Here is a 21819-nt window from a genome sequence, read left to right as displayed (position 1 = left end):
AAATACTAGCCTATACAATAGTTTCCAAAAAGCTCCTTAGCATGTTCATCAAATTAACTAGCTAGCTTTAGCTATAAATAATAATAAAATAATTTTATATATATATATATATATATATATATATATATATATATATATATATATATATATATATATTATGAACATCCTTGCTAGCTGCTGTTGCTAATACTCTAAGTACATTATATTCACATTTAGCTACAATAAAACAACCTCTTTTTTTTTTTTTTCCTTAATGAGGCTCCTAAGTTGCCTGCTAGTTACACCATTTGTATGAACTGAATTAAGAGCTGGTGGTATGTTCAGCTGCATCAGTAGTTAATGTTAGGTGGATAATTTAGTTACACACAGCTCTATAGAGGAAAAGTCTGGAGCATCTGTGTCCGACCTTAATGCATGTTTAACTCACAGTGCTTTTCAAGAGTGCCAGGATCTTTGGTTGGCTACTTCATGTGCTCCTTAGCTACTTACAAGTAGCCTAGCTAATTTAATTTCTCTGGCAGTTTGAAAGCCCACTGGTTAGGTGAGGCAAACTCTACTATTGTTATGAAAAGTGATATTTGAAAAAAACTTTCATATAGTTGCTATGAAAATACAAATTAGAAAACTTTTCAATATGGATTTGAATATTTTGATAGTATATTTACATTACGTATTTATATGCTGCTCCCTGTTTAATACCCTCAATTTGTATTGTATGTATTTTTGATTCCAATAAACATCTATTTAATTAAAAAAAAACTGATTAAAACTATACATCCCTTTTAAGAAATAAAGCATTAAGATGAAAGTCAGATAAGAAAAACCTTTGTTTCTCTCAGAAGCAATAGCACTGTAAATTATAAACTAAACGAGTTTGAAATGAGATAAGAAATGAAAAAGTAAGAAACACATTCCGTAATCAAACTTGTTTAAATGTGATCACTGAATGGAAGTCACAACATCTGCTCTAGTAGATGATCCTGCTCATGAGGACCCTGAATCCTCCTGCAGGATTTAAGGCTTCCATGTGTCAAACCATTCATATGGGCTCTTGTATTCCCCTGTGTCCGACAGTAAGTAATTATTTATTTGAAGAATTTTTAAACTATAGCTCTTCTCAGAAAAGAAACGGTTTTGTGATGTCATGAGCAGAAAGCTGATATGATGCGTCTGATAAATGTGTCTTCGTGGCAATATGTCTGTAACAACGTGAAGACATCGGGGGGAATAGAGCCATATATCAAACAGTTTCATTCAGTGGCTTTCTCCTCAGAGCTGTGAGACCACCGCTCACAGCTGTGATAGGATTTGGGAAGGAGGATTGTGAGGCCAGGTTGCAGCTCAAGCTGTAAGTAACAATGACATATGATTCACCCTCTCATCTGAATGGCTGCTATTTGTCAATGTCATCGCTTATGCAACGCAGTTAGGCTGCTGTTTTCTTAGATGCAGCCTAAATTAGACACAAATTTTGAGCTCGTTGTCTCTTTTTAATATAACAAATGTGTTTCATAAAGATACAAATTAGTGGGATGTGGAGGGTGCAGCTGTCGCCGAATTTCCTAAAATTGGCCCTCCAGGGACATAAAACAAAAGTGCGCAGTCTGGTTTATGCATACATGCTTTGGTGTATATTCAGGGCTGTGTATGAGAGACCTTTGTGTCTGCATCTCATGGATACTCTTCTCTGATGAAAGAAGACCCAATGGGGGGGCATTATGCTGGAGAGAGAGAAATAGAGGGAGAGAGGGAATTGGTGGGGGCGTTAAAGGAGAAAGGTGGCGTGTGTAGGGCTTGAATAAGAGGTTTAAAATCTGGGGGCTGTAGCTGTCTCCAGGTTTCATTGGGTTAAAAACTTCAGCACTGTTCAAAGATGCACTTGAAAGGGCGATCCATGATTTATTCATCAATGCAGCATCTCGTGGATAGAAGTCGAGATGCTCAATATGCTCTCAATTACTTGTCTGTCGAGGTACGGTGTGTACGTGAATCTGCTGACATAAAACAATGCTGGAATAAAAAAAAGGTTTTACAAAGGTGCAGCAGAGTATTTCAAGCAGACAAGTGTCGTGAGGGGGAAAAAAAACACCCATTCAGTGACATCTGTTTATATGCAGACATTTGGTTGTCATTTGGCAGAGAATAACAACAGAATACAGCACAACATCTGTGCTGAGAAAAAGTGAGACACATCACAGCAGCAGTTGGAGGAATAGCGAGGCGAGGAGGAAAGTGTGTAACACACTGGAAACCGCATCCACTCTAATAGTGACTAGATGTAAAGTGTAGTCCCTGCTGTCTTTGCTCATGTTAGTGATGAGTCAAAATGATGCTTTAAAGCAGGGTTTCCATCCATTCCCAATCTCCACCTCGGGCTGAGTTGTCCTCAGCGTGTAGTATTCCCTGGTAGAGCTCTGAGGTTGTGCAGCAGAGCTGTGATACACTGCCCTCATCTGGTTGGATGCAGTAAACATCCAGCCCTAGCCCACCCCTCCACCCCCTCCCCACCCAATGAATGGGAATTTCCATTTCATGTTAGCAGAGGGCAAACTGCTGTGTCACGTACTGGCATATTCTACCACTGCAACAGAATATGTGGGTCAGTTATGGTTAGGAGAGGGATCTCAATCAAATCCTTTAAATCTCACTTAAAGACACACACACGTACACAAAAACAAACGCTTCGCTTATCTGTGGTTTGAGATCAGGGCTTGAAGGACAAAGGATAAATAAATAAATTACACCCGATACTCGTTTTTGAAATTTGAATATACTCAAATGTAAAGAGCCAAATATGTACCTCTGACCCAGGACATTTCACTATCAGCCGACCCTAATCCATAGTTCACTGTATACATTTTAGCATGTGACGTCGAGTTCAGTATCACTGTGACCCTTACAGAAAGAGCAAACAGACAAGAATGATGGTGTTAAACACACAGAAGACAAAGATAATCTGTCACTTTCAAAATATTCTAACACTTCTTCATTTATCTGTCAGTAATATCCCAGCCTATCGGGATCTTATCTTGATTTTGATTTGATTTGATTTTATTGATTAGCATTCAAATTCAAATCTCAGTGAAAACAGTGAAAAAACAAACAAACAAACAGTGAAAACAGAACAAAAATCTACCATAAAGAAAGAAAGCATGAGACAAGGCTAATCAAAAGGTATTGGCTGAAGCATTTGCTTATTACGCCAACCCTTTTCACAAAATATCTTTTTGTATGCAGCTCCTGTACACAGGGCTTGAAGAAAATAATAAAACAAAGCAAAAACCAAACAAACAAACAAACAAACAAAAAAAAAAAAACAAAGAAAAAAAAACTTTCCACCTTAGATAAGTAACTACATCAAAGCAAAAGAATCAAGAGGTTGTTTTTTTTTTTTCTTTCTCCTTTTTGCTCTTTTCATTCTTGATTTATATATTTTTCTAATACTCTATTTTTAAACATATTTTTAAACAAGGAAAATGAACTACACCTTTTTAAATCACTGTCATAACTATTCCACAGGTTAACTCCTCTAACAGAAACACATCTCTGCTTTATGTTTGTCCTCATCTTGTTTTTCTTAAAGAAATCTGTTCCCCTTAAGTCATATTGACTCTCTCTGACTTTGAACAGCTTCTGAGTACTGGGGCAAAGCAAGTTATTTTGTGCTTTATACATTATCTGTGCCATTTTATATTCAACTAAATCATAAAATTTCAGGGTATTCAGATTAATAAACAAAATGTTAGTTGGTTCTATATAGTTTGATTGGTTTATAATTCTTATAGCTCTTTTTTGTAACTTGAAAATAGGAAGAGTGTTCGTTTTATATGCATTACCCCATATCTCCAGACAGTAAGTCATATATGGAAGCAACAGAGTACAATAAAGTGTGTATAATGTTTTTTTGTTCAGGACATGCTTTGTTTTATAGAGAATAGCAATGGTTTTTGACATTTTTGTTTTCACGTGGTTTATATGAGACTTCCAACTCAGCTTATCATCAATTATCACTCCAAGAAATTTATTTTCGTACACTCTTTCAATTTCAATTCCATTAACCCTTATTTTAGATACATTTTTCATTGGTCTAGTGCCAAAAATAATCAATTTTGTTTTCTTTATATTTAATGATAACTTATTTACATCAAACCAGTTTTTTAATATATTTAACTCCTTTTCCGCTGTAGTCAGAAGCTGTTCTAAGTTTTTACCTGAGCAGTACAGAGTGGTATCATCAGCAAACAATACACATTTTAACAGTTTGGAAACACTACATATATCATTTATATATAATATAAATAATTTAGGGCCCAGCACAGAGCCCTGAGGAACACCACAAGTTACCTTCAACTGCTTAGATTTTACATTATTGAATTCGACATATTGATATCTTTCATCCAGGTAACTTTTCATCCACTTGTATGCTATCCCTCTTATGCCATATCTCTCTAGTTTATTCATTAATATAGAATGATCAATTGTATCAAACGCCTTTTTTAAGTCTATAAAAACACCAACAGTATATTCCTTATTATCTATAGCATTAGATATCCCTTCAACAAGTTCCATCACTGCCATTGAAGTGGACCTTTTCACTCTAAAGCCATATTGGTTATCACTTAGGAGATTATGCTTCTCAATATATTTATCAAGTCTATTAACAAATAACTTTTCTAAAATTTTTGAGAACTGTGGGAGTAGTGATATTGGCCTATAATTGGTAAACTGACATCTCTCTCCGTTTTTATGGATTGGAATAACTTTTGCTATTTTCATTTGTGAGGGAAACACACCAGTTTGAAAGGACAGATTACAAATGTATGCGAAAGGTTGCACTATATATTCTATAATACTTTTAACTAATATCATGTCAATACCAAAACAGTCAGTGGACTTTTTATTTTTAAATGTCTTCACAATGTTAATTATTTCTCTATGAGTTACAGCACCAATAAACATGGAGGACACATTCTGAGTAATATGTTTATTTAGGTCGTTATTATTTCTTGACTCTGGAATTTCTTTTGCTAAATTAAAGCCAACATTTACAAAGAAATCATTAAATTCATTTGCAATGTCTTTAGTTTTATCAAGCACAATATCTTTATCTTTTTTAAAATAATCTGGATAATTCTTATTTTTTGAGCCCTTTTTGATTATACTGTTTAATATCCTCCATGTTTCTTGTGTGTTACTTCTACTTTGCTCCAATAATTTGTGGTAATATTCTTTCTTACTTGTTCTTATAATATTTACTAATCTATTTTTATATAACTTGTACTTTATTTCAGCATCTTTTGTCCTCTGTTTTATGAATCTCTTATATAGGTTATTTTTCTTTTTACATGCATCTTCTATCCCCTTTGTGATCCATGGCTTATTTGATCTGTGATGCTTTCTAGTGATTTTCATTAAAGGACAATGTTTTTCATATAGTGAAATTACAGTTGATAAGAATGCATCATACGCACTATTTGAATCTTCATTTGCAAAAACCTCATTCCAATTGTGTTCCTTTAAGTCCACCTGGAGGGCAGCAATGGCTCTTGTTGTTCTATGTCGTATCATATCAAATGTTTGATTCTTTTGTTTAGTTTTAATCCCAAAATAATTTTGAAAAATTGCAAAAACAGGAAGATGATCGCTTATATCAGTTATAAGAAGTCCACCTACTATTTCATGGTCAATTTTATTTGTGAATATATTATCTATCAATGTAGCTGTATCAATTGTTATTCTACTTGGTTTTATAATTACAGGGAAAAGGGAGTTACTATACATTGTATCTATGAAATCTGTTGTTTTCTGATGTCCATTTGGGTTTAGCAAATCTATATTAAAATCACCACAAATTATTTGCACTTTTTTATCATTTAGGTTGCTAAACATAGCAGCAAGTTTTTCATTGAATATCTCAAGGCATGAACCTGGTGTCCTATAGATGCAACTTATAATTATATTGTTAGCTTTTTCAACATGAATTTCAATAGTGACACATTCCAATATGTTATCTATGGTGCTTGACATGCATTCAATCAGACTACATTTCAAAACTTTATCTACATATAAAGCAACACCGCCTCCTTTTTTATTCACCCTGTTCATTGTAAATAATTCGTATCCTTCCAGTCCCATTTCACTAACTTTCTCATTATCGAGCCATGTTTCTGATATTGCAATTATGTTAAACTTTTTTAACTTACTTAAGCATTCTGTAATTTTAGAAAAATTTTTATACAGGCTTCTACTATTGAAATGTATGACCGACAATGCATTTGCCATTTTAATATTCACATTGAATTGGTCATCTGTATAGTACTCACAAGTATTATTGGTGTTATTGTAGAAGTGGGTATCTGGGTCAATGTTACTTTCAGGGTCATTCATGTTGTGCTCTGCATAGTTAAACGTTTTGAAGTTCGTTTTCTCAGCGTGTGTGGCAAAATAACCACCTTGACAGTCCTTTTCATAATCAAAGTCTTCTTCTTCAATATCTCTGAATGGAAACCTATAATCTGTGTCCAAACTTGTCATTTATGTGTTTTTGTTGTTGTTGTTTCCATTGTTTTTGAGCCGTAAGGCCAGAAACACTTTCCATACCCATTGTTCATTATCCAATCGTCACTTTTCCAATAGATTCCATAGCAGATTCCTGATTATTTATATTGCTCTAAGTCTTTGAGTTCTCTTATCATCACAACTTTCGCTTCTTCGGGATTGCCATTTAGTCTTATCATTACTTTGCAGTTCCTCGTCCATGTCGCTTGTATCTTATTTTGTTTTCTCAGGCTGCGTGCCTGTCTTTCAATTTCAGCAGTCTTTTTCGTTAAATGTTCATTTAAATACACACCAGTCCCTTTTAGCTTCTTACCCTGTTTCAGTAACTCAATCTTTGTTTTGCGACTCACAAACCGAAGAATGATTGCTGGCTTTGTTTTACTGTCTTTTCTGGGGAGCGTGTGGCATGCTGCAATATGATGGCTCTGAATACTTACATTCTTCGTTTGAAGGAATTTTATCACTTGCTGTTCAAGCGTTTGCAGCTCCTCTACCGGGGCATCTTCACCGTCTTTACCTCCGCCAGCTGTTACTCTGGCGTAGGTTCGGTGTTGCGTCTCCAGACCACTTATGACTAAATCATCCATTCTTGTGTATTGTTCAAGGTCCTCGATTCGCCGTTCCAAGTCGTCTATTTTCTTGTCCTTGTCCTTTATGAGGTTTTTTAGTTGTTTTATTTCATCCATTAGGTCATGTAGCATACCTTGTTGTTTAGCCACTTTGCTCAGTTCATCAGACATGAAATTAAGCGATTTCCTAATCTCCTCCAACTCCTCTTCAACTCCTGGGTTAGCTTTTTTAGGTGGCATTTTGAAAATGGTGAGATTAGTATTTCCTTGTGATGGCCCGTTGAAGTCACTGTTGATTTACTTGTTGGTGCCTTGCTAGAGGAGCCTGGGCCCAGTGGCTGCTGGAGGATCCTGGGCCTGGTGGAGCAGGAGGATCCTGGGCCTAGTGACTGCTGGAAGAGCCTGGGCCTTGGGTCGCATAATACAAACCCTTTTCTAAACATGTTCTAAACATCTGTAACATGTAAATAAAAACAGAGTGCAATGATTTGCAAATCTCATAAACCCGTTCCTCACAATGGAACACATAAAACGTATCAAAAGTAAATTGAGGAAATGTAACTTTTTCAGAAAAATATTAGCTCGTTTTGAATGAACAACACATCTCTGAAAAGTTGGGACAGGGCCTGGTTTACACTGCGGAGCATCTCCTGTTTTTTCTTAAACATCTGGGAACTGAGGAGACCACTTTCTGGATTTTTGGGAGAGGAATGTTTGTCTGATATAAGATTCTAGCTACTCAACAGTCCTGGGCCTTATTGGTTGTATATATATATATTTTATTTTAAATGATTAATTTATTTGTTTGCTTTATGATGGGCCAAATGTATTCAGTAGGTGAAATGTATGGACCGCAAGTGGGTCAGTTCAGCACCCAGCCTCTTCCACTTTGTAGCTGCAGTATGCAGATTGGCATCGTCTTGCTGAAATATGCAAGACCTTGCTTGAAAATGCCATTATCTGAGAGCATATGTTGCTCTCTTTGAGTATTGATGATGGCTTTCCAGATGTGCAAGCTGCCAGTTCCATATGTACTAAGGTACTGCCAGACCATCAAAGATGCAGGCTTTTAAACTGAGCCCTGATAACAAGCTGGATGGTCCCACTGTGAATGATGTGCAGTCCATGTTTTCCAAAAGGAATTTCATATTTTGATTTGTCGGACAACACAGAAGTTTTCCCCTTTGCCATCCAGTACTGATTCTGAGCCGTGTCCCTTGCACACAGAGATTTCTCTGCACGCATTATACCCTAGATCAGGGGTGCCCAATCCCGGTCCTCGAGAGCTACCGTCCTGCAGCTTTTAGATGCATCCTTGTTCCCACACACCTGAATCAAATGAATGGCTTGTTATCAGGCCTTTGCCAAACATGATGGCATGCTGAAGAGATCAAACCATTTGATTCAGCTGTGTTGGAGTAGGGATGCATCTAAAAGCTGCAGGATAGTAGCTCTCGAGGACCGGGATTGGGCACCCCTGATCTAGATGAACATTTATTTAGTCTTTGGTGAGGAACATTATTCTGAAATTGTTAAAATGTTTCAATGCACTCTTTTCAAGATTGGTGAACTTCCGCCTGTTTTCACTTCTAAGAGGTTTGACTCTCTAAGACGCTCTTTTTTTACCCAGTCATGATGCCGACCTGTTACAGGTTAACTTAATTATCTGCAAAATGTGCCTGCAGCTGTTTCTTTTCAGTAACACTTACTTTTCTTGCCTTTTGTAGCCCTCGTCCCAACTTTTGTGAGACACATTGTTTGCATCAAATTCAAAATGACCTTTTCTTAAAATATTAAAATGGCTGACTTTAAACATGAGTAATTACATTTTACACTTTTTGGAATTGGGTTGGTAAATAACATAGGAGGGGGGGGGGTGCTTAAAACTATTCAAGAGAAGAAAATCGCTGACTAGGGCGCAACTGTCAATTTATGTTTAATTTAACATACTGGGAGATATCAGTTAGGGAAAACTCATCTCAAAAGGGCCCTCGTTTTTTTTTTGTTTTTTTTTTTAAAGTAGTATTATTGTATAAAATATGAATTTGAAAATCACATGAGGTTCAGATAGGAAAGACTTGCCATGACACCATTTCATTTAGAGTGTTTTGGTACAGATTTTGGATAACAACATTAGGACAAAGTGAATCATTAGTACTGTTCCAGTTCTGATTTGTGGAGATGAGATGGCAGGATGCCTGTGAGTGTAGGTGTCGATTTCAGGGGAAATCATGAATACTGCTTCATAGGAATAAGTCTTTTTTTTTTTACTTCCAAAATATAAACACAAACTCATACTGGTTTGTGGTAAATGTAATTACCGTAACCATAGAGGAACTGGAAGAAAAATGGAGCTTATTCAAAGAAAATGATATCTGTCCTTCTTTTCGTGAAGCCTCAGTTACATAAAATGTCACGAACAGCTCACCGTCCAGACAAGGAAAGAAGGCTGGGCAGACATTTCTGAATATAAATAAATCCACCAATATTTTTTATGAAATAAAACGTACACTGGAGAGCTGTGGATCAGGGACACAATCCACAAGTATTCACTCAGTCATCCAAATGATTGAATTCAAGTGTTCCCATCACTTCCATGGCCACATGTGTATAAAATCAATCACCTATGCATCCAGACTGCTTCTACAAACATTTGTGAAAGAATGGGTGGCTCAGTTAATTCTAGTGCAACAAGTTTAGTTGTGAAATTTCCTCACTGCTAAATATTCTACAGTCAACTGTTAGTGGTATACCAAAGTGCAAGTGATTGGGAACAACAGCAGCTCTGCCGCAAAGTTGTAGGCTGTGTAAAATCACGGCATGGGGTCAGCGTATGCCTAGATGCATAGTGCACAGAGGTCACCAACTTTCTGCAGAGCCAATCGCTACAGACCTCCAAACTTCATATGGCCTTCAGATTAGATGAAGAACAGTGTGTAGAGAGCTATGGGATGGGTTACCGATCCCAGCAGCTGCATTCAGTTCTCAGATCATCAAGAGCAATGCAAAGCTTCAGATGCAGTGATGTAAAGCAAGTCACCACCGGACTCTACAGCGATGCAGATGTTTCCTAAAGTGATTAAGCACACTTCTCCATCTGGAAGGGTCTCGGTTTGGTGGTTGCCAGGAGAGCAGCACTTGTCTGACTGCATTGCACCAAGTGTAAAGTTGGGTGGTGGGGGGATTATGGAGCAATAAGGTTGTTTTTCAGGAGTTGGGCTCAGCTCCTTAGTTTACGATACCAAGATATTTTATTCTCCCAACTTTGTGGGAACAGTTTGGGGATGGCCCCTTCCTGTTCTGCACACCAGTGCACAAAGCTAGGTCCATAAAAACATGTATTAGCGAGTTTGGTGTGGAACAACTTGACTGGCCTGCACAGAGTCGAAGCCTCATCCTGTTAGAACACCTTTCAGATGAATTAGAGCGGGGTCTATGAGCCAGGCCTTCTGTCCAACTTCAGTGTCTGACCTCAAACATGTACTAGTGGAAGAATGGTCAGAAATTTTCAGAAACACTCCTTGTGGAAAGCCTTCCCAGACAAGTCCAAGCTGTTAAAGCTGCAAAGGCTCATATTAATCATATTTAAACCTATGGATTAAGAATGGGATGGAACTCAAGTTCATATGCATGTGACAAGCAAATACTTTTGGCAATAAAGTGTATATTAGACAAGTACTGAAAGTATGGCTACATGTACTGTAAATGGATCCATACAGTACCTTCTCGCTAGCAGTCCTCTTCAAAAAAGGGTGAAGAAATTACAGGAGGTCTAAGATCTGAGCACATGCAGTGAGTGGCATGAACAAGAAGACACGATGAAAGAGGAGAGGCTTGAAGAGAGGAGTGAATAAGTCTGGCATTTTGTTGATCTGCAGTAAACTTCCATTAAAGTAAGAAGATTTCTTACCTGTCTGAAATGTAGGTGAGAAGAAGTAGTCACTTAAATAAGCTAAACACTGCCTGAATGACACTATTTAAGTAATTAGATTATGTCCACTCCTGCTATCACCGCAGCGTTTTTACAAGTGCACTTTACGGTTTGACTCTCATCTATTTTTAGTGTTTCCCAGAGGAAAACATTTGAGTTGACCTTCACAGCAATGACTCTGCTTGAAACAACTGATTCCACAGCAGCCAGTTGCTAAATGGGCTCACATACAGATTGAGAGGGAGTGTTAAACAGCTGGCTGTATGGAGACAGCTTAACATCAGCGTCATTCCACCAGAGGCTACACTCTGCTTTGTCAGGGTTCCTGCTGTTACAACACTTCATTTTGTCTGATTCCTGTCTTTCTTGCGTTTACGCCTGAAGAGGAACAAAAAAAGGGGGGATAGACAGTGAGCCAGTGAACTATTAGCAGGAACATGGAGGATCACTTTTAAGACCGGAGAGTGGATAACAGCATGAGCTGAGCTCTTTGGCTTTCTGTTTCATGGCTCTACTGATCTGTTAATGTCACACGCCAAAAAAGCTGAAAAGAATATCGATTGGACAGGACGCCTAAAGGGCTCCACCGTCCTTTTTCCAGACATCTTTGAGGTCTTAGATGTATTAAAACAGCCAAGATTTGACACCATGCCAGAATAGGAGGTAGGTGAGACCTTCACTTGAATAAATTTCTGCCAGGATGCTCGCGTTGGGGTTTAACCGTTTATTGCAACTCACTCTCAATCACTCTTTTTGGCTCTGCTCCTGATGTTCTCCAGGAGCAAATTATAAAAGGTCCTCTCTGAGTTCAAATCCCCTCGGGCTGAGCCCAAAGCATTCATAGGAACAGGAATCGACAGAGGAAATACATCCTAGAAAAAATACATACACGAATCTAAATGCTAATGCAGGACAAGAGAGTATCAGGTGGTACAGCTGCATGGCCCAGGAGTGTGTGCAGCGGAAATTACTTTAACCAGAAGGCTGTGGTCATATATGCCTGTACACAAAGTGCTCAGCAAGATTAGTTCCTTCCCGTTTGTAACATTGTGTTTTTTCTTAGTGCAAATAACAAGGAAATATTGACATTAGCAACTATTTTTATTGTGATTTTAATAAACAAAATGCACTTTATTGTTTTTTTTTTAATTTACTGTTTGTTTGTTTTTTGCTGTAAGCTCATCCACAAATCTTAAACTGCTGCCTTTTTTTCTGAATGATTACAACTCGACCAGCATTATGTCACTTAATGTTGACATGCTATGCTCATTTCCAACTTGGTATTTTTTGGGAAGATCTCTCTTAGGCTAGCTTTCAACATACCGAATAATCCTTATTTTTTTATTAATTTTTGTTAATCCTTATTGTCTGCCCCCATTTATTTATCTGTTAGCCTCTTTGCTATTAGGTCAGTCCCCTTTTTCATCTTCTTCTGGCCGTATTAATTAAATGCAGTCATGTGAATTTAGTCCTGTGAAAAAGTACACTCTTAATTTTCCATAGGAATTAAGTCAGTCATTAAGAAGTCAGGTGCAGTTGATTAACTGGTTATCAGCAAGTGAGACCACCTCTATAAATGCAGACATTTTGGCAGTCAAACTGCAATAAACCCAGATATGTAAATGCATTGACAAAAGTGACATCTACCCATAAGTGTATCGGGTCACTGTCAAATGCCTGGCATACCAGATTATCAGTCCAGTCCAGCCACAACAGCTAAAGCTTGAAGAAGACAATGGTACCGTGAAGGCCTGGGTGTTTGAAGGTTCCTACATGCACTCTTCTGGACAAAGACCTGTGCCTGGAATCTGCTGGAGCCGCTCTTTCACTTTGTGTGTGTTAGAAATGAAAGGATGCCATATGATTTGAGTGAAATTAAAATGATCAACCAACAGCTTGCTGAATTCAAAGACAGTGAAAATGAAAGTGAAAAAGATGATGCAGCAGGCTAGTAAACTATTCCAAAATTTCCTTGGAGCAACTCCAAATGGTAATCTGCTTGTATGCCTGACATACATCAGGCATGCTCCTAATGAGACCACAGATGGTCTCCTAGGGGAGCTCCTCCTAGATCTGGACCAGCGCATCACTGAGCTCCTGGAAAGTCTGAAATGAAACCTGGTGTTGTCGAATGGAACAAAACATATTGTCCCAGAAGTGTTCTATTGGATTTAGGTCAGATGAACTTTGGGGCCAGTCATTGGTATCATTTCCTTCATCCTCCAGGAATTCCCTGCATGTTCCTGTCTCAAAGGCCGGGCATTGCCAGTAACCAGGACCCACTGCACCAGTGTAGGATCTGAAAGTGGGTTTCAACCCGATACTTAATAGTGGGAATGGTGCCATTGCCTAGCCTGTAGAGGTATATCTGACCCACCACCAAACCAGTCATGCTGAACAATGTTACAGGCAGCATAATATTATCTACGGCTTCTCCAGGCGCTTTCATGTCTGTCACATGTGCTCAGGCTGAACCTGCTTACATCTGTGAAAAGCACAGGGCACCAGTGGTGGACCTGACAATTCTGGCATTCTATGGCAAATGCCAATCAGGCTCCACAGTGCTAAGGAGTGAGCACAGGGCCCACTAGAGGAGGTCGGGCCCTTGGGCCACCGTCATGAAGTCTGTTTCTGATTGTTTGATCAGAGACATTCACACTAGTGTCCTGCTGGAGGTCATTTTGTAGCACTGGGAGTGCTCATCCTGTTCCTCCTTGCACAAAGGAGCAGATACCAGTCCTGCTAATGGGTTAAGGATCTTCTACAGTTCTGATAAGTTCTCCGAGAGTAACTACCTGTCTTCTAAAATCTCTTCCATGCCATTGAGATGGAGGAGACACAGCAAAACTTCTGGCGATGGAATGTATTGATGTGCCGTCGTGGAAGAGTTGGACTACATGTGCAACCTCTGTAGGGCTCAGGTATCCCCTCAGGCTACCAGGGGTCACCCTGACCCTAGCCAAAAGCAAAACTAGTGAAAAACAGCCCCTCTGGTGCACCTGTTGTTAATCCATTAACGCCAAAGCAGCTGAAACTGAAACAACCCCCTCTGATACTTAACTGACCAGTTCAATGCCCCACAAGTTTAACAGATTAATGCTGTGCTCTGATTAAAAGTGTTTCTTTCACGTGTATATGGATATACACTGAGAACATGATAGGTCACCTTCAGAGCTGATGATTGTCCAAATGTATTTTCATGAAGGTTTTCTTGTTAAGAAATACTGAATCGATTAAGTTCTCTCCCAGAAAAACAAGGTCACACGTCTTCATACAGGCTAATAACATATATTGTTCAAAGTGACACATTCAACAGGCAGGGCACAGAAAACCTCTGCAGTACTGCGAAATTAGAAAAAGTGTCATGGGCTGCACAAACCCTCAAGGCCCCCTTTCAGTCTTTATGTCACAAAAAAGCCACCTAATGACAAATCTATTGATTTTTGGGCAAACATTAGCCGCATCCTCTCAAAGAGGTTCAATGATACTGCTGAGTAAATCTCTAGTCCTTGCGTTTTATATCAGCTGAGTTCAGCGACAGAAGGAGTGCAGGCTTTTTCACTTGACCAAACAGCAGCCAGACTGAAACGGCCTCCACACCACAAGTGACTGCAGATTTACCGTCCCGTGGATCGATTGGCCGTATTCAGGAGCCAGCAGATGGTCACACGTTAAAGTCTTGTTTTTATAGAAGTTGTTATTATTGATTGGATAATTCAGGTGTTAAACCAGATAAACAGCTTGCCATCTGAGATTAAATACAGCCCATACAAAAATAAGGTTTTTCTTTATGATTTATCTTACAGATGGAGATTCGCTTCTCTCCATCTGTGTTTGTTGTCTTTTTTGGAGATCAACATATTCTGAAAGTTAACGGCCACATTGGCAGGAAATCTGTTGTGTACATCCACACTCCCACCCAGAGTCAGCATCACCAGGCTGCACACTGGGTACCCTTAAATATATTAGTATGATAACATAGTCATACGGCCAACTGTGAAACCTATTAGACATTAGTTACATCAGCAGTTACATCATACAAAAAATCAATGTGTCTAATTAGACACCATCTATGGTGTCTAATAGAGTCATATAAAATTCTGTTATTATTAAAGCAGGATATATGAAAATGTGCGGATTAAGATCATCATTAAAAACATTTGTGGACACGAGAGAAAAATATTTATCAACATAAATTACATTAACAAAGATATTGTAAAGTTCCACTACAAAAAACAAAAATCCTGTAATTGAATCACAATGGCAGATTACAAATTTATACAATTTTCACCAGCATCACAAACTGGCTGGATAAAAAGACAACCATCTCTTTATCCAGGTTCAGCTACTTAAGTTACACGTTAATAAGTACTCTCTGCCCGTAATCGTTTTAAAAAGTCAATTCAGGCTGTGTTCAAGCATCAGCTTTATGGCCAGGGAGACGAAAGCATAGGATCTGCATGCACGTGTTTAAGGCTAAGAACTTAAGGGTTACATAACCCAAGCACAGTCTGTTTGATTCAACAGCATGCTTTTGAAACAGCTGAAGTGGAAGAGTGGGCAAATGTTTGCACATTAAATCTATAGCTGTGTGTGCAGGAGGCGTCGCAGCACTCGCTGCTCATTCTAATGATCGCCCTCTACCTTACAAGGGAGATTACTACTTTTGCAGTATTAGTAAAAATTTAGTTAGTTCTGTTTTCTTGGATAACATTTGTTAACACCTGAAGTGCAAAGGCTGCAAAGGCCATCATCAATATTCTCTGCATAGCATAAGGCATGAAATATTTCAGTGAATGACACTGTGAGTGACCAGGAATACTCATATATCCACTGGCATGAGCCTCATTATTACAAATGAATGAACAGCCACTTCTAATTAAAACATTCAACATTATTCTTGTTTTTTTTAATGTGGCAAAGACATACCCAATAAATTTGATACTAAAGACATTTAAAATGATTAGTCTGAGCACATCATTCTCTCTACATTTCAACCTCAAATGAATAGAAGATTTTGAAGTTTTTAAATTGTAAAAATTCTGAGATTGAATGAAATGAATCTAATCAAAGACAAAGTCATAAAGAAAACCAGTATTCTTAAGAATCTGGTTACTAGTGAGCAGCTTAGTCAAGCATACCTGCAGATCCTTACTCACTCAGTCATTAATTTTCTTCGCCCATCTGTTCCCTCTCTGGGGCTGGTGGGGAGGGGGCTGGAATCTCCCCCAGCTTGGGAGGAAAGCATGACCAGAAAAGAGTCCTGTTAGCAGAAAATAATCTTAAGAAAAAGCAGCCAGTTCATTTTGACTCGATTGTGGGAACAAACATTATTCTTATCACATCAGGCTAAACATTAAATTATGAATGAAGCCTTGTTAATGCAGTTTGACTCTCTGCGGATCTGGAGATGAATTCTGAGCATGGAAATTAAGTAGCACAGAGATGAAAACTCAATTTGGTGTATAAATGCCAAATGAAAGCTATTTACTCTATTTCACTAAACAGAGCAGCTGCAGTGGGTCTCTTGACACAGTGAGACTTTTGATCTAGACAGCAGCTGTCACAAAGGCAGCTTACACTTGCAAATGTTGTCATTTACAGCATGGAGAGTTTTATGAATAATGCGCCTTTATAATGGAAATACTCAAGTACGAGTATCACAAAAATATGCTGAGTGATATTTCTGTACTCTGTAGCCATCTGTAGCCTTTCTGCACAGAAACCGGCTGAATACTGTTGTTGTACTGCTGTTTGAGTAATTCGGTTAAGTCAGCGAGTGCCTTTACAAATAATATCTTTAAAGATAGTAATTGAAAAGAGCAAACAAACGAACAAACAGACGTGAAGTAAAATGCTTACAATTATAAAGTTGTGGCAAAAGATCATTCTGTGTCATTACTCGAGTTTAAAGGTTTAAAAATTAGACAACAAACAATAAAAACAAATGAGATTCAGTTACCTTTTTACTTAAACATGTAGTCTAGACTGTCCAGCCTCTAATATATCTCTGGACAGTTTGTCACAAAAGAATGGTCTGCTGGCGTTGTAATACAGTGTGCATGTCTTTAAAATGCACTGATTTTTGCCCACTAGGTGGCAGGACTACTCCAAAGCAAAGTGACACATGAAGGGCACCTGATTCATCTGAGAGGTGGGTTAGTGCATAAACACCCTCGCCCCCACTCTGAATACTCTGGTCGTCTTAAATGGGTAAATACTGATCGCTTAAAATGCCTGGAAAAGATGCTTTTAGGAAAATGCTCTTAAAAACGCTGTGTTATGATTCCTGTTGATTGATGATGCAGAGGCAATCTCTTAAAATGAATGTAATGATTAAAACAATAGGTGAATGTGAGCTGTACTTACCTATCAAAATGATGATGAAAAAACTTTCATGTTATGTAGTTTGAGAGTAAAAAAAAAACCCTGAAATATTCCCTGAAGATGCAAAACCTTCAAAGGCAGCAGAGTAGACAAAGACAATACAAAAGACGGCACAGAACATCACATGCACGCCAAGAAATACGTTCAAAATGAAACAGGAAACTAAAAAATAAACGAATTTTCACTGTTATCCAAAGCAGACATCATGGCATCAGTGTGCTACAAACAGAGAACAGAGGGATAAAGCTGCAGACTTTGGTGATCATTTTTGAGTTTTATTCTACAAGCACACTATATGCAGTTTATTATCAGTATTAACAACATACACTGCATGCTTCAACTGGATATTCATGTCTAGCCTGTAGATATGTGTGGTTTGTTGATGGGGTGCTTTTGAATTAGAAATCTTTGAGGTCAGCTGAATGGCACTGGATCATTTTATTAAGAGAGAAGCTCAGTGAAGCCTTGCCAGGCTCGCTGGTTACACCATAATACCAATGTGACATGTTTTTTTGAAAATGGTATTCGGTGCAATCTGCTGGACACATCACTAATTTGGTCCTCATCCTCCATTAGAGATGAACCTGCGGTCCTCTATTCCTGTATGAGCCGGAACAAAAAGAAATAACATTACAGATACAATAGCACTGTGCACCACAAAGCTGGAGGTTACAAACGGAATGCTTGCACATACTCGCCATCATGGCTATCACTATATTTGGGGATATCCACGTCCCTACTGGGGTCAGTAAGGTGTGAGTTTTACTTATAATAGAAAACAATGAACCAAACCTTTTTTTCCACCCCTCAGATCTGCAGGCGGTAGATTTCTCTAACTATGACACACAATAAATCCATATAGCAGTGCCAGCTGTGGGAGCCATCTGGAGATGTTAAAATGTACAAAATCAGTGGTTTTTTCACTTTTACTGCTAAAACAGGCTATTTATCTTTGGCTATGAAAAAAAAAGCTGATGAAAATGAAACCTTGTACATCACAGTGGAACAGATGATAGAAGCACATTTGCCCATTTAACAAAATTAGTTTCTGAAACATGCAACACTTTACAAGTTCAAAGTCGTGGCAACCCTTATTTTTTCTGCAGGCCAAGCTGAGAGAGAATGGCTAACAGTGTAACAGAGCTGCCATTCTGCAAGTATGCTGTGTGCATTCTTCAGAATTTTAAATCACTTTAGTCTACAAATCTTTTCACGAGTTCAGAAATCTGCCATTCGCTTACAAAAAAGTTCAAACAGAGCTCATCGCACCAAAGACCCAACTGTCTACTTCTAAATTACTTCACTCAAGTGGAAATAAAGGTCTCGGAACAAGCTCGTATACACTGAGAGTGGATTTTTCTCACCATTTTTCTCAGGGGTGTTTTAGGCTTTAATCAGGATTAATGATTTATGAAGGTGAAGATTTATATGCAGCTCACTTCCCAGCTTTTCTGAGGAACGTCAAAAGGTTAGAGGATTGGTAGTTTGGCACGCAATATATCACCCCTGTTTCAGGATATTTTTTATTTTTAAATAAGCAGGGTACTCGAAACTCTGCCTGAGCTTTTTTTGTTTGTTTGTTTGTTTGTGGGGTTTTGTCGTTCGAAACAGCTGGACCTTATGATATCTTGTAGTAAATGCACGGGTTGAACGTGGAGTCACTAATCGATCACAGGCTCCAAGTCAAATTACTTTTCAATAACCAGCGGGCAGCACAACAAACAGAGGAGGAATTGTTCTCTTAGGCTTTGTGCAAGTGACAAATGTCCTCTCCTTTTTATTTTAAGTCTTTGACTTTAGAAAGCGAGGGAAGAAAGAGAGGAATTTTGAAAAAAAGAATCACTGAAGTGTCTTAACAATGACAACAAAAGACCAAAATCTATCTAAAGTTTTATATAAACTTTTTTTTTTTTCAGTTATTCAAAGATTGCCTTTCTCAAGGACACTCTTTTGAGGGAAGAGTTCATATTTCAGCTTAATTCAAAATGTTTTCAGCACAAGGGTTTTGTGAAATGAATCAGGATAATTACTTCTTACCTTGGAACTTATGTAAAAACACAAAAATAAGCTAATTAATTCTTCCTGGATTGTGTGCATCTGTATATGTTATCTGTGTGTCTGTGTACCTGTGACTAATCCTCTATTTAATTGTAGTCATAAATAGGATGCTGTACTAATTGCAAGTTAGAGGGCATGGATGAGTACCAGATCGGATGATTTATGTCAGTGTCCTCAAATGTACAAAAACGCTTATAGGTGTTGCTAGTGGTATCAAAACAGAACCGTGTCTTCTTTATTGTCAGACCAAAAGGGAGTACATTTCAGAAATGACAGATAGCATATGACAGCAGAAGAAAAAGGTGAAGCTGAAAGAGTGGCAAAGAGAATTCATCATTAAATGATAGGATTCCTGCATCCTTGAATTATAGTTCCATTGAATTGACACCAAGTCAAAACAACAGTCACCTCAAGGAGTCTCATATTGTAAAGTAAAGACCCTGCAATAATAGAAAGAAAAACAACAACAATCAGATGACCCCTGTAAACAAGCACTTGGTGACAGTGGGAAGGAACAACTCCCTTTTAACATAAAGTGACCTACAGAAGGTAGAACGGTAGCACAGCGTTACCTCACAGCAAGAAGGTTCTGGGTTCAAATCCCAATCTGCTGTGTTTGAGTTTGCATGTTCTCTCTGGGTGCTCTGGCTTTTTTCCATAGCCCAGAGACTTGCAGTCAGTGGGGTTAGCTTAACTGGTGACTCTAAATTGCCCATAATTGTGAGTGTGAATTGTTGTCTGTCTCTCTGTGTTAGCCCTGTCATAGATTAGGGACCTCTCCAGGGTGTATCTTGCTGGAGTAGGCACTAGCCCCGAATTAGATAAGCAGAAGAAAATGAATGGATGGATGGAGGAATAGATTTGTTTCTAATGGGGACACAGAGTGCATTAGAGTATGTGATTCTATTAACAACATCTGAATCTATTGAGGGAGGGTAAAGCCTAAATAAATGGTTACACTTCTCAAAAATCCAAAAATAACCACAGCAGTTTGTAAAGAAAATGATTGTAAAAAAAAGTTGTTGCTTTTTAAAATAAAAATATAGAATACAGATTAAATTCTGAGTCTGCAGCAGGTTTTCTAACAAGATGCCTTGAATTGACTCTAGCTGGTTGACAGTGTCATACAGCTTCTGATTCCTTCCAGCTGTAATGTGTTTGCTTTTGACCCTCAGAAGTCACGATGACTATTTTTCAGCAAATGCCAGAATTTTGTCTGTGTTGAGTGACATTTTTATAAAGTGGCATTTTGTTGCCCTGAAGGCTGCAGGAATGAACGTGAGGTGTCTAAAACAGAAATGTGTTTATCCTCTAGGGACCATCCAATTGTATAATACGATACTCCCTAGAGCATCAATGTGTAACATTCTTGAGGGGGAAACTGTTGACATATGTCATTACAGGCTAAAGCTTTGGGTGGAGGTAGTTTTTCACCTGATAGTGTTAAAACATGAAAGGTTACTAAGAATCATCTGCTGGGGAAATATCATTTTCCAGTAAATGAAAATATTACCTGGGAGTTCCAAAGACCCCTTGAAATGACTTTACAAATATTAAGGTAAACTATCCAGTGGGGTCTGGGATAGGATGACTGGCCTACTATGTTACTGAAGGAAATAGGGTTCATGAAAGATTAAGCCTCATCCTCTGGGAGCCATTGAAAATATAGATTTATCAAAAGAAAATAAATTATGTATGTATCTACTGTGCACTAGAGGGGCAACAATGAGACAATTAAAACAAGAATGTTTTTACAGGTGGGGGACATTGACATTTTCCCTCTTCATTTTTATGGCTGTTTTTCACTAGTTTTGCATCTGGCCAGGGTCAGTGTCACTGATGGTAACATGAGGTGTGTTGAGAAATCAGTTTTACCCCGGTTCTTTTTATTCCTCGAACATCCAGAGATGGCACCGGACTCAGTAGTCATTTTCACAAAACTTTTATTCATCTTTACTCACCTTCATTTACTCATCTTCATTTAAGCATGCACTTCTAGAAGGGAAGACGAGGCCGGTGTCCCTCTGCAAAAATCTTCACCCCTTTGTTAGTTACAGCCAGCTTTATAGAAGTGACCCCATCATAAAACCCCCACGGTGTGCTGCAAACTCTGTCTGTGTCTATGTGAGTGCTCGTGTGTGAGTGTGAGTGTGGATGTGTGTGCGTGACAGTTAAAATACTGTGGGTGTAGGTAACTCCCTAGAGGTCATAAAACCCCTCTCCCTTCCAAACCACAGGTATCCAGTTACAATGTTGAGACCCCCACCCATACATCCTCTGGGGAATTTCCACTCAGCATTAACTCTTCTCTGTTTT

The sequence above is a fragment of the Mchenga conophoros genome, linkage group LG18 (genome assembly GCF_057382185.1).
Source record: "Mchenga conophoros isolate Kocher_MC1m ecotype Shallow Benthic linkage group LG18, M_conophoros_male_GT1.1, whole genome shotgun sequence".
Taxonomy (NCBI): Eukaryota; Metazoa; Chordata; class Actinopteri; order Cichliformes; family Cichlidae; genus Mchenga; species Mchenga conophoros.
This window is presented reverse-complemented; position numbering follows the sequence as displayed.